The sequence below is a fragment of the Protopterus annectens genome, chromosome 2.part1 (genome assembly GCF_019279795.1).
Source record: "Protopterus annectens isolate FY-2018-M chromosome 2.part1, PAN1.0, whole genome shotgun sequence".
In the NCBI taxonomy this organism is placed as follows: domain Eukaryota; kingdom Metazoa; phylum Chordata; order Ceratodontiformes; family Protopteridae; genus Protopterus; species Protopterus annectens.
In genome coordinates this window covers 1,462,674,236-1,462,699,121 of record NC_056729.1, presented here as the reverse complement: position 1 = coordinate 1,462,699,121, position 24,886 = coordinate 1,462,674,236, and the positions used below count along the sequence as shown (strand labels likewise).

At 41.6% G+C, this 24,886-nt stretch overlaps 1 protein-coding gene across 1 annotated transcript in view; it reads right to left on the bottom strand.

Annotated features, from left to right (window-relative positions):
* RFC1 (replication factor C subunit 1) overlaps positions 1 to 24,886 on the bottom strand; it is a 1,497,679-nt gene that overhangs the window by 567,084 nt on the left and 905,709 nt on the right. The window lies entirely within an intron of this gene.

The window sequence follows — 24,886 nt, the reverse complement described above, 5'->3', positions numbered from 1 at the left end:
ATATTAATTCAGCCACCTCTTTTCTGATTTTTACACACCAAATGGAACCTAACAGTTGTCATTATTTGGATATGAAACTGTACAAAAACAAGACAGTAAAGTTAGAATTTAGAATTTATAGAGAGCCCACAAACTCTAATTGTGTTCTTCATTATGACAGTCACTACCCATATTGGAAAAAAACAGTGAAATGACAAATAAGACTCTCTCTACTGGTTACTGATGATTTTATGTTTACTAACAAATTAGGCAAGTTAAAAGATATATTTGCACAGAGAAAATACCCCAAATGGTTATTAGAAGAGTTGTTAAAACTATTACTACTAAACAGGCATATTCACTACTCTCTTCTTTTATGCCACCCTGGATCATTAAATACTACTGTGACGTCCCTCCTCTGGACCAGTAATCAAGAAGTCTCAAATCTCACCACTGATACTGGTGAGGGACGTTCACTTTGAACAAAAATAGACACACCCAGTATTTCCAGATGCAGCTCTCTGCACCAAGCACCATTTCTCTTGAAAACACACAGTCCTGGGGCTGGGTTTCCCTCTCTCTCTCTCCAGGTCCCAAATAAGACTCTCCACTGACACAGCTGTAGAGTTGAGTCTTCAGCAGTGTTCCAAGCCAAGTCCTCTCCCACCCTCTCTGTAAAACCAGTGCTGTGTGTTCTTGCTCCAAGTAGCTGACACACACACTTGAGATTTGATTTTCACAGACACATGCGCGCGCGCTCAGACACCTACCTAACTGGGAAAGGCTGCACAAATTTACCGGCTCTGCTCAGACAATAAGGTAGATACTGCCGCTAGAACACTCCAAAGCCAGCTACTCTAAAGCTCTTACTAGGGTACCCAGTTACACTGAGTAAAATTAATACTAATACATATAGTACTTGACAAATGCAGCAAGGCTTTCAGGAGTGTCCACAGTGTCACCAAATAAATACAAGTATCAACAAAGGTTGAAATATTCTCTAAAAGACAAGCCACAATGGAAAGTTTAAATATTTTAATAATAAATAATAAAAGAACATGAAAACACTAAATATATATTTACAATAAACACCAGAGTTTCAATCACAGGAAATATTAAAACAGATGGAAAGATTCACACAAATATAGAAAAACAGTACTTAACTAATCTCACTACAATTTCCTGACTGATCTAAAAAATTACTGTTTCCTACTTACATAATAAAACAAGGCAAGATGAGGTGGGTGAGTTGTCTTGTCAGTTCTAAAACGGAGTGCCCTGAGACTTGTGTCTCATCTAGTATTAAAGCATCATTTCTGATGGCTTACAGAATGACATCACACACATTTGATAATCTGAGTTCTGGCTCTCACACTACCCCTTTTACTATAAATTGAACCAGAATCTAGCACATATACGTCCTAATACATATACATAGGTTCATAGGTTCATACTAGGCTATCTGCCCAAGGGCATTTATAAGCCCAGCCCATAGTTATGTGGCTTTCGCCACCCCTTTAGTTTGAATAAAAACTATGCCTATCATTTTGCTGTGCCTCTGTCAAGCAGTGACACTGAAGTAATCCCTGGGGTATATCTGCAATCTCTCATCCATTGGTCAAGATTCCTCTTGAACAAGGCCAGAGAGGTGCTCTGCCTCACACGTACCGGGATTTTGTTCCACAGCATAGGGAGTCTCTGGGTGATGAATCTGTCCCTCCAGCACGTTCTATTTATAACCGTGTCAAGGTTTAAGTCTCCCGCCCTTGTGGTTCTGAGGGATCTAGATTTTTTGAGGTGAAGCATATTCATCAAATCTGGGTTTGACATGGCCTTATATGTCAGGCACAGGTCACCTCTGAGCAAGCGGTATGAGACTGAATAGAGCTGGAGTTCTTTCAGTCGGGCAGCATAAGACATATTTTGAGACCCTTTATCCTTTTGGTGAGGAACTTTTGGGGCCTTTCAAGCTGCAGCAGGTGTCTGGTCAGATACATTCGAACGGGCATTGTACTCAATCATAGGTCTAATGAGTGATGAGTACAGGGGACGATGACCTCCCTTGATCTAGATGGGAATCCCTTCATGATCAGGTGGGCGATATAGAAGGTTTTCCTAACTACTTTAGCAACATGAGTGTCAAAGCGAAGGCTACTGTCAACCTGGGTCCCCAGATCCCTGATGACTTTTTCTGTGCTCAGTGGATTGCCACCTATATGGTAGCTAGGGGTAACCTTGTTTTTCCCGAAGGGTATAACTATGCATTTTTTGGCGTTTAACTTCAGGCCATGGCTCTGGCACCAGTTATCCGTTTCTGTGAGGCCCTTCTGGAGGATATCTGTGTCAGATGTGTTTTCGACTATGGCGCCCAGTTTGCAGTCATCTGCAAACTTTGTCAGCCATAACCTTCCTGTGTTTGCTTGTACTTCAGAAAAGTAGATGCCGAACAAGAGTGGACCCAGGACTGAGCCCTGTGGGACACCACTTGTGACAGGCTTTGAGTCTGACATGGCTCAAGCAACTCTGACCCTGTGGGTTCTGTCACTTAGCCAGTTTGCAACCCATCTTGTGATGTATGGGTTTACATTCAAGCTGATGAGTTTTTCGATGATACCTGAGTGGGGTATTGTGTCAAGGCCTTTGCCAGGTCGAGGTAGGCTGTATGGACTGCCTTTCCTCATCAATGGCCTTGGTGACAGTCTCGAAAAAGTCAACCAAGTTTAAGAGGCAGGATCTGCCTTTGACAAAGCCAAACTGGTTTGGATCCAAAGTCTGCAAGTTCCCTATGTCTTTATTTATGAGTTCCATTATGATCCTCTCCATGGCTTTGCAGATAAGGCTTGTCAAGCTAATGGGGTGGTAATTTCCAGGGTCTGTGGAGGCACCGCCCTTATGAAGTGGGACCACAGTCGCCGTGCGCCACTCCTTGGGTACGTATCCTGAGGTGAGGCTAAGATTAAACAGCTGTCCTAACTGTGGGTTTAATTCCTCGTTGAGTTCGTGAAGCACACAGCCGGGGACACCATCCGGTCCCATGGATGCTGTGATTTTTGCCTTATTGAGGGCAGTTCTCACCTGGGCGTTGGAGATGTTTGGGGGGCTACAATCCTCTGGAATAGATATCTCTCCTTTTGGGGGAGTTTGCACTGAACCTGTCAGCCAGTATGTTGGCAATGTGTGTAGGTTCAGTAATTTTGACATCATTTTGAACTAATTCTGAGCATATCTGGGAGTTTCCTCCTAGGTTTCTAACATAGCTAAAGAAGGCCTTATGATTCTCTTTAGAGTCCTTGGCGATTTTTCTCTCAAAATTTGCCTTGGATGATTTTATGAGAGCTCTTAGTTTTTTACTTATAATGATCAAAGGTGTCTTACCTTTCAAGGATTTTGCTCTATCTTGTAGTAGCTTCCTCCTTTTCTTGTAGAGCTTGTTTATGGCTGGGGTCCACCAGACTGGGCGCTTGCCTTTGGTACAGAGAGTCTTAGTTTTGTTTGGGATTGCCTGATCCATGCAGTCCTGTAGGTGCTGGTAGAAGGCATTTGTAAGTGATTCAGCGGTTTGAGTAATGTTTACCACTGGCTCAGGGGCCTTAAAGGAGACCACACTAGTTTTAGAAGTGTGAAATCGGCTTTTGAGAAGTTTTTACTGTGGTCTTTTTGTTTCAGGTGGGGCGGGATGAGGACCTCCAGCGAGATTAGTTTATGATCTGATCTCACCAGTGAGGGGTATACTTCGGTGTTGAACATTTTGATCCCATGTTCGTGATGATGAGATCAAGTATGTTTTCTCCTCTTGTGGGGATGGTGACTAGTTGTTCCATGGCATTTGAGTTTATGCACTCCAGGAATCTTTGGGTTAGAGTGTTCGGGCTTGAGTAGTGTTCCCAGTCTATATTAGGGTAGTTGAAGTCACCTAGTATGATGGTGTTTGGAGATGCATTTATCCCCTCCAATGTTTTCAGGAAGGCCATGTGAGGTTCCTGAGTTTGAGAGGGTGGCCTGTAACATGCTACAAATTGCAGAGCAGTCTTGCCTATGGTTAATTGCACCTGGATGGTCTCCGATGCATCGTGCGTTGCCACCAACCTTGAGGTGTGGGTGTCCTTTATGAATATGGATACCCCCCCTCCTTTCTTGGTGTTGTCCGGATTTTGGGGCCGGAACGCGTGATATGAGGTGAAACCTGTTAGTGCTGGGGTGCTCTCAGGAGCCTTGAACCAGGTTTCTGTCACAGCACAGACATCGATGTTCTCCATATTGAGAAGGGCCTCGAGTGCGTGCATCTTGAGATTGAGACTTCTGGCATTGAGCAGCATTACCCTTAGTTTTTTTCCTTTTTGGTGTTCTAGGGTGGTAGGTTTAGAATTTGAGCCTTGCCTAAAAAAGGCACTATGGGGGTGGCAAGAGCCTTTGCCAATATCCGGAAGCCCAGGGGTGACAGGTGCAAGCCGTCCCTCGCGAAGCAGCGTGGCTTGTCCAGCATGTCATCCCAGGCAGACAGACATTGGATCCCCTTTGAATGACACCAGAATTTAAACCAATTATTAAAGCTGATCATCTTATCACTGTATTGTGGCATTATTCTAGGTGAAGGTAGGATACTGCTCAAGGTCAGGGTCATACCTGCCTGGGCTACATAATCAGAGAGCTCCTCGATGTCCCTTTTCATGTAGTCCAAGGAAGTATGTCTCAGGTCGTTGACACCAGCGTGGACAATGACTGTGGACAATGACTGAGTCGTACTTGTACCTGCTGTTGAGAGACCTGAGTGCTTGCGTTATGTGGCGGATTCTAGCGCCCGACAGGCAGCTTACTGTGACCTTCTCTTTACTCAGTCTGGTGAGTGGGACGTCAGTGTGTCTGACTATGGAATCACCAATGACAAGTGTGTCTGGCATTTTGTTTGGCCTTAAGGGCTGTGACTGTTTGACACTCTGACTGTGTGGTCTATGTGTTGCATGTGTTGGGTCGTGAGGTGGTAGTTGTTTGGGTGTCTGCTTTGGTGGCCTCTGCTGTTTTGGTAAATTTTTGATCAGAGCCTCCGAGTATGTCTTTGTGTGAGTATGTGTATGATTTGAAGTTGTGATGGTACCATGTGTGACTGGGTATGTATTGTGTGTGGTTACCTTCTCCTCCTGTCTGGTCTTGCCAGTCCTATGTTGAGAGAGCTCAGCCTCCAGTTTGGCCGTATAGTTGCATCTCTCGCATGTATTTGTGTTTTGTGGGAGAAGGAGAGGATTGTCTGTGTACATGAGGCAATTGTAACATTGCCTCAATATTCCCAGGTTCACCAGTTGAGCTGGAGAGGACACTAGCAACTGAGCCCTCGACATACTAGAAGTAGTAGATAAAGAGACTTTCAAAGGACTCCGGGGGAAGTGGGTTTTAGGCTGGTGGGGTACTATCTATAATAAGAGTGCTTTATCAAGGTGCAAGTACTGTAGGAGTAAGTGCTAGGCTTTACAGATAGAGAATAGTCTACTTGGGAATCAAGTAGAGATGAACTTTTCAGTTATAGGATATGCTGGTTAGATCAGCAGTACAGCTCGAGGAAGGTAGTTCTAAGAGAAAATTGGAAGAGTGGAATTTAGATGGCCCAAATAGTTTAACCTTGTTTAACCGCCGCTGCTCTTGTGTGCAACAGTAGTAACTCCGCGCTAAATCGAGCTTACGCGCGTTTAGCGTGTTTTATAGCAGGGGGCTGAAGGGAGCTAGGAATTGGCCCAAAACGACCAATGGACTACTAGTTTCTGGCTGAAACTTCACCAAATCAGACAAAAAGGCCGCTCAGTGCTTCCCACTCCCACTGGTAAGCTCCTTCCTAATAAGGCAATGGATCAGTAACAGGAACTAAAAACAAAGCCCAGGGATCAGCAACTCTGAAACTGGACTACTCTAGTTCAGTAAGGCGGGAAAACAAGAGATTTTTTTGTTTTATTACAGAGACAAGGAAAAAAACAGACAGTAAATGCTATAAATGCTGTAAATCGGCTAGCGCACTTTAGTGTGTAGCCTACAGAAACAATTTGCAACAATTAGTAACTTAAAGTGCAATAAACAGTGTAAAATGCAGAAATCACTTAAAGTAGCAGTAAAACAGGCGAAATGCAGTCGCTAGCTTAATAACTGTGGGAAAGCCACAAAAAATACTTATATCTGGTAGAAAGTCACTCTTTTAGCTCTCTGCTGCTTGGATCACTCTGCAGGCCACCACGAGGATCTGTGCTGAGTTGGTACAAGCTGGAAAACGCGCGTTTAGCGTGTTTTATAGCAGGGGGCTGAAAGGAGCTAGGAATTGGCCCAAAACGACCAATGGACTACTAGTTTCTGGCTGAAAAAGCCGCTCAGTGCTTCCCACTCCCACTGGTAAGCAAAGAAACTTCCCTCCCTCCTAATAAGGCAATGGATCAGTAACAGGAACTATAAACAAAGCCCAGGGATCAGCAACTCTGAAACTGGACTACTCTAGTTCAGTAAGGCGGGAAAACAAGAGATTTTTTTTGTTTTTTTTTGTTTTTTTACAGAGACAAGGAGAAAAACAGACAGTAAATGCTATAAATGCTTTAAATCGGCTAGCGCACTTTAGTGTGTAGCCTACAGAAACAATTTGCAACAATTAGTAACTTAAAGTGCAATAAACAGTGTAAAATGCAGAAATCACTTAAAGTAGCAGTAAAACAGGCGAAATGCAGTCGCTAGCTTAATAACAGTGGGAAAGCCACAAAAAATACTTATATCTGGTAGAAAGTCACTCTTTTAGCTCTCTGCTGCTTGGATCACATTGCAGGCCACCACGAGGATCTGTGCTGAGTTGGTACAAGCTGGAAAACGCGCGTTTAGCGTGTTTTATAGCAGGGGGCTGAAAGGAGCTAGGAATTGGCCCAAAACAACCAATGGACTACTAGTTTCTGGCTGAAACTTCACCAAATCGGACAAAAAGGCCGCTCAGTGCTTCCCACTCCCACTGGTAAGCAAAGACACTTCCCTCCTTCCTAATAAGGCAATGGATCAGTAACAGGAACTAAAAACAAAGCCCAGGGATCAGCAACTCTGAAACTGGACTACTCTAGTTCAGTAAGGCAGGAAAACAAGAGATTTTTTTTTTTTTACACAGAGACAAGGAAAAAAAACAGACAGTAAATGCTATAAAAACAATTCACATGCAGTGCAAGCTGGCAAACTTGAGTATGTAGCAATATTAGTCCACACACAGTATGAAAAAAATGTAATTAAATTAAAAAGGACTAAAAGCAAGTGCAGAAAGGGTTTATTAGACAGAATGCGGTAAAGAGATGGGACTGGGGGAGTGTCCTAGATCAAATCTACAGTGGGGTGGGCACTGCAAAAGCCACCAAATTTAAACTACATCCAAGAACAGGGAGGGTGGGAAGACAGTTTCAACAGAGCTAGATCTGAGGAATCAGTCCAAGTTATAACAACCACAATAAAATACAAGAAATATACTTAAATCAGCTTATGTCCAGTTGATGTATGCAGACAAATCTCAGTAGCAAGCAACTCTACTTAAAATGATTACCAGAGATGTAACCAACACAGGTTTTAATGTTATCAGAAAACCCCCAAGCTAATTAACACTTAAAGGAATTTCAGAGCAGTTTAACAACTAGTGCAGAGCTTCAGACACACACACAAGACAGTTTCAACAGAGCTAGATCTGAGGAATCAGTCCAAGTTATAACAACCACAATAAAATGCAAGAAATATACTTAAATCAGCTTATGTCCAGTTGATGTATGCAGACAAATCTCAGTAGCAAGCAATTAGAGTTTTGCTAAGATGTGTTACAGCATCTAGAACAGGAGTGTCCAACCCGCGGCCCCCAGAGCTCTTCCATGCGGCCCGCGACCCTTAAATTGAAATTTAACTTTTTTCCGTGTGTTTTCACGTCCGCGTCCTTCAGCTATTCTGCACATGTGCAAAATTACTTTTTTCACGTTTTTTTCTTGCCAGCGTCTTTCAGCTGGTATGCGTATGCGCCAAAACACCGTTCGGTCGTTTTTTTCATTTGCGGTGAAGGAAGGAGTGAGATCGCGGTGAAGAAAGTGGATTTATTATTTATTTTACACACTGACTACAACATCTATTCTACAGCAGTAAAAGGTAAGCTAAGCTATAGAGACAGTATTAAAGTGATCTTAAATGGGTCAGAAATATTTCTGCAGCAAAACGTTGTTTGACTAAGTGGCAATGGTCTTACTATCAATGAAGCAGCCATTCTCTGGAAAGCTGAATGGAGTTTGCAGAATGTTGTCCTTGTTCTTGAATATTATTCTTGTAAGAGTTTCAAAGTGCACTTTGCTACTATTTTTTTTCTTTAAATTGAAAGGGAAGGGTAATAGCAGCCAAACGATATAAGTTAGGCTGAATGGGGTTTATTTACTGCTGAATGGAGTTTTGTACATAAGGTAGTTGGTTTACTATTATTTGTTGTGTTGACAGCAGAAATTTTCTGTATTTTTTTACAAATCCGGCTAATTACATGATGGCTCCTGAATCATTAACTATTAATTCTAGTGCCCATGGCCTTCCAAATTAATTGTTTTATTTTTTCCAAGAGAGCAGACTTGGTGGTGTTAGTTGTTTTTCCCTAAGATAGGTTACTTTGGTTGAAATAGTTGCTATTCTGACTGTCTTTTTGTTCTATATATATTTGGTTGATTGTCATGAGATTTCTTCCTCTCTCCAGTGCTTAGTTTCTCTACCCAATGAATGATATTATCTCATTTAATAGTCAAGGGTATCATTTGCCTTTTGAGCCTCCTCGTGGTAATTGGGAATAGTGCCCTGTATCTGGAATAATTGTTCTGTACAACAAGTAAGAATGTTGTTAGGGGATGACTAAATGTAAAAGAGTGTCCAGTTTGTGTTTTCACTTTAAGTAGGTTGCCCTGTTCACTTTCAGATACTGATCAACCATTAATGGGTGTGGGGGGAGGTGGCGGTTGTTCTGTTTTTAAAAACATAGTTTTTTTTCCCATAGCTAGGCACCTGTGTTTTATGTTACTTATCTCCAGGTCTAGAATGGTGGTGTTTCAGGTTTATACTGGCTGACAGCATATAAGGTTCATAGGTTGATACTAAGCTTTTGCAGGGTCTCAAACAGCATTAATATTTAGAAGAGTATGAGGTCAGACTTCAAATTTAGCAAGTATTTTTACTGCTCACAGGTAGTATCAGTAAATGATAAAAGAAAGTGATTGTCATTAAGCATGAAGCATTTGTTACATGGCATCAGAGGCTGCATACGTTTAAGTCAGTCTAACCTGGAATCTGATATTGCAATCATGTAATAGTGGGAGGTAATAAAGTGATTTGAACTAGTCTCTCAAGGTGCACAGTAATAACTCAAACAGACATACTTGAGATAGTCATGATGCAGATAGGCAGGTGGGAATGGAGCAAGTGTAAACCCGTGTACTCAGTGCAGCACTTTAAGTCATCCTGAAGCTTAGTGATGATTTTGAGGTTGTTCACATATGATAAAATGATGCATAAGCCATCTGCATATTAGATAAGATGACTTTTCTGTAGTATTTTTGCATGTTAGTTAGACGTTGCCTGTTCGATTCTCAGTTAGAGCGTCTTCCGTGTGGCGACATGCGTGAATGGGCATTCCTTCGTTAAAGGTTGTGCGTTAGGCCAGGCAAGCCAGCATGTAAAAATCTACTGCCAATCATTAGCGGAGTTCCGCTGTGGGTGACCCCTAACCAGGAAAAGCTGAAAGACACAAACAAACATTTATGAATACTGCAAACAGAATGCTCTCCATAGAGGTCCTTGGTGGAATTTATATTAAGATGATGGAAGACACGGACATCTTTAGGAAACAAGCAAAATCACAGGTATGATCTCATACAAATTGAAAGGTTCGTACCTGTTAATTTTTTTTACAAATAAAACTTTGATGTTAAACTAAGATGTTAGATTTAACTGTTTTTTTAATAATTAGAATGAGATATTGAATTTTAGGGCAAAAATTATGCATTTATTAATTTATTTATTGCTCTTTAGTTTACAACGCGTCATTAGAGACTTTTTCTTTTTTTTTTTTTTTTTTGCTCTTCAGTTTGTGAGACTTTTTTTTTTTTTTTTTGGTCCTCACTTGCCGTTTGCCCCCAGACCATTTTGTTGACTCAATGCGGCCCTTGCAACTGAAAAGGTTGGACACCCCTGATCTAGAAGCTATAAAACCATTTCAAAAACTTCCATCCTTCCAGGGTAGCAATTAACTCACCCCTAAAGACAATACAGTAGGATTTCTAGTCCTGGTTTTCACAAATATTTTGTCTTTGGCTGCAATCAGAACTGTAAGATGAGATCGGTGGTATGGGCTAATCCAGGTAACTTAATTTCAGACTATTTTTCAAAGTTAGCTGGACCGTGATTAACCTCTTCTCTTCCAGTATTCTCTGTTACAATACATTCATTTCAGCAGTTACAATAAAGTCTGATATACGGGTGTATTTCTTTTCTGTTCAGCAGGACCCACTGTTGGTACATTTTTTTAATACAAACAACTTTACAAATACATTTTCAATACAAACACCTGTACCAATCAGTCTGATATACAAATGACATATAATTCTTTACAAAACTCCAGCTAGCTATGCTGGCATGTGTTACATACACATGCACTGCCCGACTTCTACTGGCATATCTGGCAATACTGCATAATCACAACTCAAGTTACAGAAGAAGTTAATCCCAGCAAAGTTATGATTTTAACTTATGTTAACAACTCTGTGGTTAGATCTATTTTAGAAAGAAATTGGAAAGGGGTTTTAGAGTTTTTAACCTTACCAAAAAATTACTTGATAGTCCCAGAGTGTCTAAAAAAGGCAGGAACTCTAACAGTATATTTGAGGAGGACAAAAAGGAGGATTTATAGAAGGACCTAACAGAGGAATGAGGAAATACTGTACCTGTAGTCAACATAGACACATTAATGAAACAACAAATATGCTACTGGCAAATTATCACAGAAATTTGAGGAGAGGGAGCTATGACTGCAGCATGAGGGGAGCAGTATAAGTGGCCATGTTTGTCGTGCTCAGCCTATTATTAGGCACAATGGAGAAGAATATAAGGGACATAATTTATCAACACAGTTATGTGATACAGAAAGACTACCCAAATACACTAAATAAATGTTCCAAGGATTGTAAAAAATTAAAACATTTTTTTTGATTACTGGAAAAGGCAGACCATAACACTAGGGAAAGAAACTGGTCAGCTTATCTTGAGTTTAAAGATGTCCACTGGCAGGTTCTACTTGATGCTATACAACCCTCAGGAATTAATGAGAAGATTTCTATGGCCAGTGTACTAACCCAAACAGCAGAGGAATTATGAATTTAAAATTGACTGATTTAACAAAGTTAACAGTTATATCAATTTCTGAGTAGTGTTTAAATATATGCTATTATTGGTATATGGTTTATATGGAAGCACTTTACATAATCGAATTACTGAAATCTCGAATGTCATATGGTCGAGACCATATGATCGACATTTCAGTAAATCGAATATGTAAAGTTTTAAAAAATAACACTTTACTTACCTTAAAACATTACATGCACACAGAGGCAAGGCTTCTTGTACGCTCTGTGTGTACATAATGTTTTTATCTTTTCTGCGGTGTTGACAGGAAGTGGGAAATCTCCCGTTTTGCGCTTCCGCATACAGCGCAATATGGGAGATTTCCCTTTTCCCCACTGTAGCGCGATCTCGGAGTTGGTATACTTAAGTGGGGGGCACAGCCCCCATGGGGGGGGTGCAGGGGGGCAAAGCCCCCCTGCAAAAGCGATGTTTGACTTTTTTTTTTTGGGGTTTCATTTAAGAAGTTTGAGTTTCCAAAACTCGATCTTTTGGTCTCGACCATATGAAGTTCGAGATTTTGGGAATTCGAGCTTTTAAAGTGAATCCAGTTTTTATATATATATATATATATATATATATATATATATATATATATATATATATATATATATATATATATATATGTATATGTATATACACACACACACACACACACACGTACGTAATTCACAAATTATACAGATTGCATATGTGCTTTGTTACTTTAAGTCTTTATACATGGTTCTTCTTTCAGCTGCTCCCATTAGGGATCGCCACAGCTGATCAACTGTTTCCATTTCTTCCTGTCCTCTGCATCTTGCTCTGTCACACCAACCACCTGCATGTCCTCCCTCACCACATCCATAAACCTTATCTTAGGCCTTTGTCTTTTCCTGTTACCTGGCAGCTTCATCCTTAGCATCTTCTGCCAATATACACTGCATCCCTCCTCAGCACATGTCCAAACCAACGTAATCTTGCCTCTCTGGCTTTGTCTCCAAACCTTCCAACCTGGGCTGACACTCATATATTTATCCCTAATCCTGTCCATCCTTGTCACACCCAGTGCAAAGGTTAACATCTTTAACTCTGCCACGTTCAGCTCTGACACCTGCCTATTTGTCAATGCCACTGTCTCCAACCCATATAACATAGCTGGTGTCACTACCCTCTTGTAGACCTTCCCTTTCACTCTTACTGGTACTTGTCACAAATCACTCCTGACACTCTTCTCCACCCACTCCATCCTGCCTGTACTCTATTCTTCACCTCTCTTCCACACTCACCATTACTCTGAACTGTTGATCCCAAGTATTTAAACTCATCCACCTTTGCCACCTCTACTCCCTGCATCCTCAGCATTCCTCTATCCTCCCTCTCATTCACACACACATTCTGTCTTAGTCCTGCTGACCTTCATTCCTCTTCTCTCTAGAGTATATCTCCACCTCTCCAGGGTCTCATCCACCTGTTCCCTACTCTCACTACAGATCACAATGTCATCTGCAAACATCATAGTCCACAGGGACTCCTGTCTGATCTTGTCTGTCAACCTGTCCATCACCATTGCAAATAAGAAAGGGCTCAAAGCTGATCCTTGATGTAATCCCACCTCCACCTTAAATGCATCCGTCACTCCCACCACAGACCTCACCGCTGAAACACTACCCTCATGCATATCCTGTACCACTCTTACATACTTCTCTGACACTCCTGACTTCCTCATACAATATCACAACTCCTCTCTAGGCACCCTGTCATATCCTTTCTCTAAGTCCACAAAGACACAATGCAACTCCTTCTGACCTTCTCTGTACTTCATCAACACTCTCAGAGCAAACATTGCATCTGTAATGCTCTTTCCTGGTATGAAACCATACTGCTGATCACTAATCATCACCTCCCTTCCTAACTTAGCTTCCACTACTCTTTCCCATAACTTCATGCTGTGACTGATCAGTTTAATCCCTCTGTAGTTACTACAGCTCTGCACATCACCCTTATTCTTAAAAATAGGTACCAAAACACTTTCTCTATTCCTCAGGCATCCTCTCACTTTCCAAGATTTCATTAAACAATCTAGTTAAAAACTCCACTGCCATTTCACCTAAACACATCCATGCTTCCACAGGTATGTCATGTGGACCAACAGCCTTTCCATTCTTCATCCTCTTCATAGCTATCCTTACTTCCTCCTTGCTAATCCACTGCACTTCATGATTCACTATCTGCACATCATCCAATCTTCTCTCCCTCTCATTCTCTTCATTCATCAGCCCCTCAAAGTACTCTTTCCATCTGCTCAACACACTCTCCTCACTTGCGAGTACATTTCCCTCATTATCCTTTATCACCCTTACCTGCTGCACATCTTTACTAGCTCGGTGCATCTGTCTAGCCAATCTGTACAGGTCCTTTACTTCCTCCTCAGTGCCCAACATTTCATACAACACTTCATACGCCTTATCCTTCGCCACCTCCATCTTTGCCATGCACCTCATCTCCTTATACTCTTGTCTACTTTCTTCATCTCTCAGACAACCCCACTTCTCCTTTGCCAACCTCTTTCTCTGTATGCTCTCCTGTACTTCTTCATTCCACCACCAGGTCTCCTTGTCCTCCTTCCTCTTTTCAGCTGTCACACCAAGCACCTTTCTAGCCATCTCTCTTACTAGCTCTGCTGTAGTTAACCAGCTATTCGGTAACTCTTCACTGCCACCCAGTTGTTGTTGTGTCTTTCGACTTTTCCCGGTTAGGGGTCACCACAGCAGAACTCTGGTCCGCTGATTGGTAGTTGATTTTTATGTGCCGAGTTACCAGCCCTGACGCACAACCTTCAACGAAGGTACGCCCATTCACGCATGCCTCCACGCAGAAGACGCTCTAGCTAAGAATCGAACTGGACAGCGTCTTACTGTGAGGCGACAATGCTACCGCAGCACCACTACCGTGGGTTACTTCCCTGAACTCCACCTCACAATTACCCTTTTTCAATTTCCACCATTTGATCCTTGGTGCTGCCCTCACACTCATCCACCTATTCTTGATCACCAGTGTCATCCTACAAATCACCATCTTATGCTGCCTAACTACACTTTCCCCTACCACCACTTTACAGTCTCCAATCTCCTTCAGACTGGCCCTTCTACACAAGATGTAATCCACCTGTGTGCATCTTCCTCCACTCTTGTATGTCACCCTATTCTCCTCCCTCTTGTTAAAATACGTACTCACCACAGCCATGTCCATCCTTTTCACAAAATCCACTACCATCTGACCTTCTGCATTCCTTTGCTTAACACCATACCTACCCCATCACTTCCTCATCCCCTCTGTTCCCTTCACCAACATGCCCATTGAAATCTGCTCCAATCACCAGTCTCTCACCCTTGAGTACAGTCATCACTACTACATCCAACTCGCTCCAAATTTTTTCTTTCTCATCCATTGCACACCCAACTTGTGGAGCACATGCACTAACATTCATCATTACACCATCAATTTCCAGCTTCATAAACATCACTCTATTCAACACTCTTTTCACCTCCAAAACACTCTTAGCATACTGTTCCTTCAGGATAACCTCTACGCCATTTCTCCTCCCATCCACACCATGATAAAAAAAATTTGAACCAGCCTCCGATACACCTAGCCTTGCCCCCCTTCCATCTGGTCTCTTGCACACACAATATACCAACCTTCCTTCGGTCCATATCAGCTAGCTCTCTCCCTATACCAGTCATACTGCCAACATTCAAAGTTTGACCCTCACTATCACAGTCCTAGCCTTTACCTGCCTTTGGCCATGCCTTCCCCCTCTTCTTCTCCTTCGGCCAACAGTAGCCCAATTTCCACCAGCACCCTGTTGGCCAACAGTACTGGTGGCGGTCATTAACACAGGCCTTGATCGATCCGATATGTATATCTGTACTGTTGTCCACATGTATGATTTGGCAACATTTTACACTGGATGCCCTTCCTGACGCAACCCTCCCCATTTATCCAGGCTTGGGACCAGCGCAAAGAAATGCACTGGCTTGCACATGGTTACGGAACAATAATTGGGTTGTATGTCCTGTACCATGCGATTTTTAAATCAGGTATGATGAATTGCTGACTGTATAACATCATTTCAATGTTACGTCACCATTGTAATTTTGATTTGATGAAGCTCTGTTTTAATCAAGGGAATGAATGTTCGCATTTTGCAAACTTAGTAGCCTGGCCTTTTTCTGGATTTAGAGATTGTTTTTGTTGGTATTTCTATCGTTATTAGAACAAAGAAAAAAAGATGTATTATTTGATGCAAACATAACTGTACTGCCAAAGATATCTAATGCATTGCTGTGCAAACATTATGTAGTGCATGGAGCACAATGATTATACTCAGATAGCTTGAAAAAGATGACATATTGATGAAACTACAGCACATCTCATATATAGTCGAGCTAGTGGGACCATTAGAATGGAACAAGAAAAGTCCTAGGGCTATTGAGAATTTCTCTGGCACACAGTAGTGACTTCTGTGCCAGGTCTGCAAAAAAAACTTTCAAAGGGCTCTCTTCATTGGGATGTAAAGGGCATCTTTCGCTTGTAAATAAAGAAATTCTTTTCACTTTCAGGGACCAGGTTTAATTTTGGGAGGTATACGGAGGATGCCTCGATTAATGGGACGAAGCATGGTTAACATTAGAGATTACTTGCCCTATTTCACTGAAGGGGACATGGACTAAGCAGCCACCCAGGAATGGAATAAATGTGCACCCTTTGCATCTTCTAGAAGCTGAACACTATGCAGTTACACATGGTGAACACTGAGGGGGCTATAGACAGTCAGAAGGGTAGTAAAGTAAACTGCAAGAGGCTTTAGTCCACTATTATTGCCAGAGTTCCTTATGAACAGGAAAGTTAAAGCTAGGCCACCCTTCATGTCCACAATGAATCAGAAGACACTGGAATAAACAAATTGGTAACAGAGACTGGAAGGTGAGCATTTTGAATATGGACACCTTCAGGAATTTGTTGACCAAGAAGTCAAAATACTAGTCTAAGGATCATCCCCTTTGTGACACCAGGAACAACCTGGAGTGAAAATCATATACTTGCCCTCCCTGTTCCATTTTTTTCAGAATTATAAAGGTCATTATCTGTATTCAGCAGGTCTGGTTCAGTGAAGGGAAGTACAGCTCCGAATTATAGCTTGGATCCGTTTAAATAAACTAGATCTCCCTGAGCTATTCTACCCTGAGAGGTGGGAAGAGGAAAGGCAGCATAGTCAATACTGACCACTAGATTCTTCATGGGGATAGGGCTTGCCTCCTCTACCCCTACCTTGTTGTCTACTTTTGCTCCTGCTACCACTTCAAACTTTTTGTCATAGTCCTTCCCTGTTTAAAATGAACTGCATGCTTGCTTTCTACCCAAAGGTCACTGTTGAACTGGATAATCTCTACTGCATCTGGAAGGGCAGGTGAAATAAGTGTTTCAATTATTCCAAAGTTCGGTTCTACTCTGGCTTTTTGAGCATTTTTTGTAAGGGAGGGACAAAGAGCACATCCTTCTCCAAGGGCACAACCAAAAGCTACATTTTCTGCCTACAAATGAGGTCTAAGCCAGGCATGCCTCCTTATTACAATCCTGAATGCTGCTGTCCTACTTCAGGCTTCCACTGCATCGTAATCACACTTGTCAGCGTGCTCTCTCACTTTAAAAATAGTCTGGAACAATCTGCAAGTCTTTTCTATTAAAGATTTATCATACCTAACTCTATAATCTGGAACAATCTGCAAGTCTTTTCTATTAAAGATTTATCATACCTAACTCGATAATTTTTACCTTAAGAATCAAAATACCATGTTATTATAGATAAAATGTATGTATACATGGATATTGTATCTCATGTACAATACCCATTGATGCTTACTGCTAATTCTATCCTTGCTAAGACTAATCTATTATATATATATATATATATATATATATATATATATATATATATATATATAAAAATGTTTTGTAAGAACTGCTTTTTTAGTTTTTTGTAAGTTTTATCTGCTATTACTTTTGTAAGAACTGCTTTTTTAGTTTTTTAGCCCGGTCAACAAATGTAAAATAAATAAAATAAACCACTGCAAAATTATCTTCAATTTATTTTATTACTTCTCTTTAATATCTGATACTGGGTGCTTGGCAATTAATGTCTCAAAGTGTTAGACTGGGACAGGTACACCCTTTCTCAAACATGGATCAGAACACTGCACTTTGGAATGTACACAGTCCTTGTTGCAGACCCCCTCCAAAACCTCAAATAAAACTACTAGATCTACTACTGCCTTCAGGTATTTATAGGTATGCTGGATTCTGTAATGCCTGGCAAGATTTTTAGAAGCAAGTGGCTGTGAATGAGTTCCAACAGACGGTTGATCAAAGCCATCCTCATAAGCCTGAAAACTGCTAGTGGTTTGGGTTCATATATGCCAAGACAGTACATGTAACTCTCTAGATCTGGAAACTCATTTGGAACTCTTTCTTTTATACTACTGTTGGTTGATCAGATACAAAAGGATTAATCCGAAGGCCCATTTCAGCCTTGACTCATACCCAGAGGGCACAAATAATGCTGCACAGAGGAAAATTTAAGAGACAAGTAATGAGTTACAGCAATATAGGTCAAATACAGCATGGTTACAGTTGTAAGAGAAAGGGCATACCATTTATACATGCATATTTACTGTGCAAAACATCCAATTTCGGTGAATATATGCGTTTATATTTGAAGAAAGTAATTAGCTGCACTATAAACAGATCAATTTATCAATGAATTAAAGTGGTTCTACACAACTATTCAATCTCAGCCTCAATACAGGTTTTGTACAAGACATTCCACAGACCCAGGCAATTATATACCCATAAGTCTGACCAGCCTTGTATGGAAAGCCATGGAGAGACTTTTATGGGACTAATCAATAACGACTGAGAACCTCCCAACACTGGGTTTGTTACCAGTCTGGATTTATTAAAGACACATCATGTTTACTCCACCTGGTGAAATTTTTTGAAAAGGTCAACAAAGCAATGGATGAAGGTACAACTATACACACTGTGCATCTCAACCTGGACAAAGCTTTTTGACAATATCTGCCACCCAAGCATAGTAAAAAAGATAAACTGGGAATAAAACTGTACATCATGCACTGCATTGCCAAATGGTTCACAGAAGGGACACAGGTGATCAAAGTAGGTGCAGCTACCCCCTCCAAGACTCTATGCAAAACTTATGTCCCCCAGGGTTCAGTGTTTGGACCTCTCCTGTTTGGCATCTACTTCTCTAAAGGAAAAGCCAATACCAAAGGGCTCTGGCTGACTAAGTCTGTAGATAAGTGCAAGCTAGGAGCAGTTAATGAATCCCCAAATGACTTGGCCATCCTACAGGAAGGTCTGTCCCAGACAAACAACTAATGCCAAAATCATGGACTAAAACTAAATACCAAAAAACGCATTACTGTATCCTTTAGGAAGTCATACACTCTGAGGAAACTGCCACATTGACAACATGTCCCTAAGGACTAACCCAGATGTTCAGGATTGGGGACCTTACGTGGACAGTGACCTAATCTTTTGAACAAGTGTCCACTATCATAAGACAGTCCTCCTATACTGCACAGCTTATAAACAAAGGGACTGTCTCTAGACTTGGAGATATCACTGGCCCCCTTTAATTAGCCCTCATTAGGCTGGTACAGAGTATAATGCCTCTCTTGACATGTACCTAACCAGACACATACAACTGGAATGCCAAGAGAGGTATCTTAATAAAAGGATACAAGGCCTAAACAAAATATACTACATAGACCAAATGAAGGCACTGTTGCTACACTATATCCTATAGACTAAGAGGTGACGTGTGTATGGCATACAAAGCTTCCTCCGACCCAAAACTGAAGACCTACTGCACATCAGCAAGTCAAATGGTATCAGAAATACTCAGTCCAGGGAGCTAAATTGCTTCTGCAACATCAACAGAATGGTTTGGAGGGGCAGGTGCATCTGGCAGAGGATACCACTGCTGTGGAACAGACGCCCCAGCCACGTAATACAAAGCTCATACATCTCCATATTCAACAGCAACTTAGATCTACGGATGGGTTTTAGAAAACTTACCCTAGGACTACCCCCCCCCCCCGTACTACTGGACAGAGGCAGCTGATAGCACTTAATTTGAGGAGACCCATGCATGAGAAAATCAATGGTATGATGTCAGTTATTTTCACTAGGAGTAATATATTTTTATCAACCATGAAATGGGCAAGGCCAATCTAACACCAAATAGGAGAGATTAATCCAAGTACTAAAAAGTAAACTGGGTAGGCTTAAAATGGCCCACAAGGATGGTTAGCCTAATAACTACCCATGAACCTATAAGCTTTAAGGTGTCACTGACAGAAACATCCACAGGGGGAGACCCAGAAGAGATGAGTTCCACATTATCAGTAGTATATCTCACCTGTGAAGAAATTAAGGGAGAAAAATCTAAGTCTCTCACTTCAGTTCCTCTTTAGATGGTGGACAGATGCTTTCTTAGATGGAGGAAGTCTTGTATAAAAATGGTCATGAGGTCACAACATACTCTTCTATGAATGTCTTGTAATCAAAGTCCAAATAAAGAAGTGTCTGTATGGTTGATACCTGGGGGCCTTCCGCATTAAGCCTGTTCTGTTAATGGGTACCAACCTTTCTCTAGTGTGAAGCATATCAATTTGTTGTACAGCCTCAGCACTTGCCCACTGCTGTTCAAAAGGAATGGAATATCCAAAGTTTTATACATTTTGGGAGGTGTGACTATAATTTTGGAGGGAGTAGGTACAGACAAAAGGAGACACGAGTCTAGTGTCGATATTGCAGAAGCCTTTAGGGTCCGAGTAGCAACAGATGTTGCAATCCCATTGCTTGCCCTATGATGAGGTCAACAAAGGCAAATAATTTGCAGAAACAAGGAATAGGACTGGGGGACATGCAAGATAAAATCTCATCAGGTCTGATGTCTATACGCCTCACTGGGAAGGGTGGGGTATTCATAACATCTCTCATTCTCTGCATGTGAGATATACAACTGCTAATGTTTTAACTTACTCCATCTTTCCAGGTTGGTGTTGTCTGCCTGCACCAAGGCCTCCGAACCCTATTGGTTTAAGTAGACCTTTATGTTTCTATCTTTACTTTCCAATGTCTTTTTCATAAGAGTTGCAATACTTGCAAAACATGCTTGCTGTTCTCCTAAGCAAAAAAGGCATCAACAATGAAAATCTAAAGGAGGAATGTGTCTTCTTTGAGCATACAAATTACATGGCCTTCAAGATGATCTTACGGATCTCAGAACTTTAGATTTCCCAATTTAAAAATTAAAAATTTATTTTCAACAGCTAAAAGAAATACTCTAAACAATTCAGTTTAAAATAAAATGCAAAACAGAGCTACTGAACTTTCTGCTGTGAAAGTCACCTCGAACGGACCCACTGGACCAGCAGAGAGACAACTGGTAGCTCCTCCTTTTAAGCTGCACACAGGACCAATGAAACTGGTGGGGAAAAGCTCAGTTCAGTGGGGATGTCACCAAAAGTTCAATAAGTCAAAGTGAAGGACAGAGGTCTGCCTTTGGTTAGTTTCAAAGGTTATGAATTTATACTGCAGCTGTGATCCCTATAATTACCATCTAGACATTTCTTGAGTAATTCCACACTTTTATCCAAGAAATGGAAAGGTGCGGAACTGGGAGTAACTAGCTTTTAAAAAAGGAAATGATGTTTCAGTTCTGCTTAAATACCCGTGTTGCACTCAGTGACCTGTGTGGTAATATTACGTTGTATTTTTATGCTCTGCTATATCTGTTAACATTTTTACCTTTGTTCTGGGACCCTAGTCTTATATTTTAATCAGTTGTGGGAAGATTGTGTTTCTGCATTATTCTGCACTTCTATTTCCATAAGTAAAATAACTTGTAAAAGCTATCACTTTGTATTTTAAACCCTGCTGGCCAATAGTCTTGTAGTTTAATTCACAGTTGTGGCAGAACACTGTATTATACCTGCCAGATTTTGAGCCTTAGTCATTTATTATTGCATTTTTTCCTTAAACAATGTTACTGGTAAATGTCTGCATAGTCTGGTGCCTTAAACTGTAGTAGGTCAACAGTGAGAATTGTCTCTGCTCCATTTTCTGCTTCAGTGCTTTTATATTCTGTTTATATTTTATTTGCTTAAAACTTGTAGTCTGTGTCTGCCCCATCCCACACTATCAAGCAAAGGTTTCTGAAAAGCTTCAATATTGCCTTTATCTGTCTGCCTCTCTAGCTAGCCTGCTTGTTCTTCTCAACCCTCCCACCCTTTTGCAGCTGTTAACTTATAATAAGGCTATGTTTCTGGCTTCCACCCCTTATGATAATCTGATTTCCAAATTCCCTCAACACCTTATGATAATCTGATTTCCAAAGTCCCTCCCTCCCTCTTTCATTGCTATCGATTGCTGTATTAGCTATTTATGTACTCTCCCCACCCACTGTTTTCCACAGATCCATGGTATTGAGTGCTCACCAAACAAACCAGCAATGCTCGAGTAGAAAGAATAGTTGTGTAAAATCTTACCATAACCATAGATGTCCTTCTCTTCCATGTTGCAGTATTCTAAGTATAGGGGGATTTCCTTCCCTCAGGCGACTCATACGTCAGCTTCTATACAAAAGCTTTAGCTTGGCTGCTGTAGTGTGCATGGGATGTCACACGTAGGACAATAAACCAAGGGGCCTTAAAAGTGACGCCTGCACACAATCCTCAGAAAGTACAGCGGTGTACCTTCCATAAATGTAGATGTTCGAGTGTATTTATCCTGCTGCCAGGCGACCCGCAGTCAGACAGAGTTCCAAAGTCTTGGTCTGGCGTCGGTTGCTGTCGCCTTTTCCCAGACGTCAGTGCGCCAGGGGTATAAAAGTTGCAACCGACGCCATTTTCTTCAGTTTTTCTTGCCCCAGATAGGAAGACTGAAAAGATAAAAATATGCTAAAAACCATGCATATATTACTATAAACATTTCCTTCATCTACAAGCAAATACATCACATAGGTTGTATAGAGTTGAGAAGTACAGAAAAGTCCCAGCAAAGAAAAGGGGGATGGTGGATGGGTAACCTGGACTGCAACAGTGAATACACTTGAACATCTACATTTAGGTAGGTACACAACTGTACTATGTTCGCGTTTCACTGTTGCAGTCATTACACTTGGGTAGAATCCCAAAGCTGAGGTTGGGTGGCTGGGTCTAAATTGGATTTGGCAAGGCTAACAAGCCCTGCAGAACTGCAGTGGCAAAGCCTGCTTTGGATTTAGAGTAGAGAGGTAAGTGGTAGTGCTTGGTGAAAGAGTGCACTGAGCTCCAGGTTGCAGCTTCTAAAATGTCTTTGGTTGGTACTCCTCTGAGGAAAGCTGTCGAAGTGGCTGCTGCTCTGGTAGAATGAGGCCTAATCCCCTTAGGCACTGATTTGCCATGTTGTGCATAACAGAAGCGGATGCAGTGTCCTATCCATTTGGAGATTGTCTGCTTTGTAATAGGCTTTCCTTGTGATACTGCAGCATATGCTACAAACAGTTGCTCAGTTTTTCTGAAAGCTTTTGTTTTGTCCAAGTAGAATCGTAGCTGCCTGTGTACATCCAAAGAGTGCAGAAGTCTTTCCCCTTTATTCTGGGGATTTGGGTAGAAAGTAGATAAATGAATGGTTTGGTTTAAGGCCACATTGGAGACCACTTTTGGCATGAATGTTGGGTTTGTCCTAAGAGACACCCTGTCCTAATGAAAAATGAGGAAAGGTTCCACAGCCATCAATGCCTGTAACTCTGAGACTCTTCTTGCTGAAGTTATTGCTAGGAGCAGAGCAGTTTTCCATGACAAGAATTTTAGATCAGCTGTGCTGGCTGGTTCAAAAGGAGGCAGTGTGAGTTTTTCTAAAACAAAACTGAGGTCCCAAGTAGGTACTGGTGCTCTCCTTAGGGGTCTTATATTTTTTGCTCCTCTGAGGTACTGTCGTAGTAGAGGATGTGAAAAAATAGAAGGATCCTTATTGTAATGAGCTGAAATGGCAGAGGCATGGATTTTAATAGATGAGAAAGAGAGGCCTTTGTCCAACACCTCAGTTAGGTATTACAAAATCTGAGGTATATTAGGGACAAGTGGTTTGAGCCCTTGTGCCTGGTTCCAAGCACAGAATCTCTTCCATTTTTCTGCATAAGATTTCCTAGCGCTGGGCCTCCTGGCTTCTAAAATAACATCGATAACAGCTTTAGAGAGAGGTGCAGTCTGAGTGGCTACATTATCTGCCATACTGTCAGGTTTAAGGTTCAGAGTTGACTGTGCAGAATCTGATTGTTTTGTTGTGTCGGAAGATGAGGGATTTGAGGTAGAGGCCAAGGTGGGCTTTGGGACAAACTGTTTAGGATTGGGTACCAGTGCTGGTGTGGCCAGTCTGGTGCAATCATGATCATTTTTGGCCTTTCTTGTCTGACTTAGTAACACCTTGGTGAGAAGAGGCATCGGAGGGAAGGCATAGACTGTCAGGCCTTTCCAGCTGAATGATAGAGCATCCACTTTCCATGCTTGAGATAAGTTCTTGTGCAAAATTTCTGTATTTGGTAATTGTGAGGGGAGGCAAAAAGATCCATGTCTGGGCGTCCCCATTTCCTTGTTATCATGCTGAACACTTGTGGATTTAGCTTCCATTCGTGAGGATCCATGAGATTTCTGCTTAGTTCGTCTGCCAGTGTATTTCTTGTTCCTGGCAGGAAGTCTGCTTGCAGATTTACTTGGTAGGTCAGTGCTGTGTTCCACAAAGTCATGGCTTGTCTGCATAGGGGGTAGGAATGTGTGCCCCCTTGCTTGTTTATGTACCACTACTAATAGTTGTCCTGGATGTATTAGGTCCTTGAAGGCTGTCAGGGCATTCTGTACAGCTAGCATCTCTTTTTGATTGATGTGAAGATGCATTTGTTCCTTGGGCCATGTGCCCTGAATAATTTTCCTGCCATATGTGCTCCCCAGGCATAATCCGATGCATCCGTTGTTATTGTCTGCCTGGCTGTAGGTAAGGTGAAAGGCTGTCACTTGTTGTGGTGACAGGCCTGGGACCACCATTGAAACTCCTGTTGTAGGCAGGGAATTAACGTTATGACTGTCTCCAGGCTGTGTCAATGCGGAGTCCAAACACTTTTTAGATACCATTGTAGTTTCCTCATATGCAGTCTTGCATATGGAATTAGTAGAATGCAGGATGCCATGAAGCCCAGGGCCTGCAGAATTTTTCTTGCAGGGAACTGTTTTTTGTTGCCATCATTTGAAAGTAGAGTCAGTTGCCTTTGTTTGTCTGGCGTGAGAGAAGCCATCTGGGCAGTTGTATTTAAGCTTGCACCCAGGAATATCATCTCTTGAGAGGGCACTAGTTTTGATTTCTTTTCGTTTACTGTGTACCCTACGCAAACTAGCAATCTTTTTAC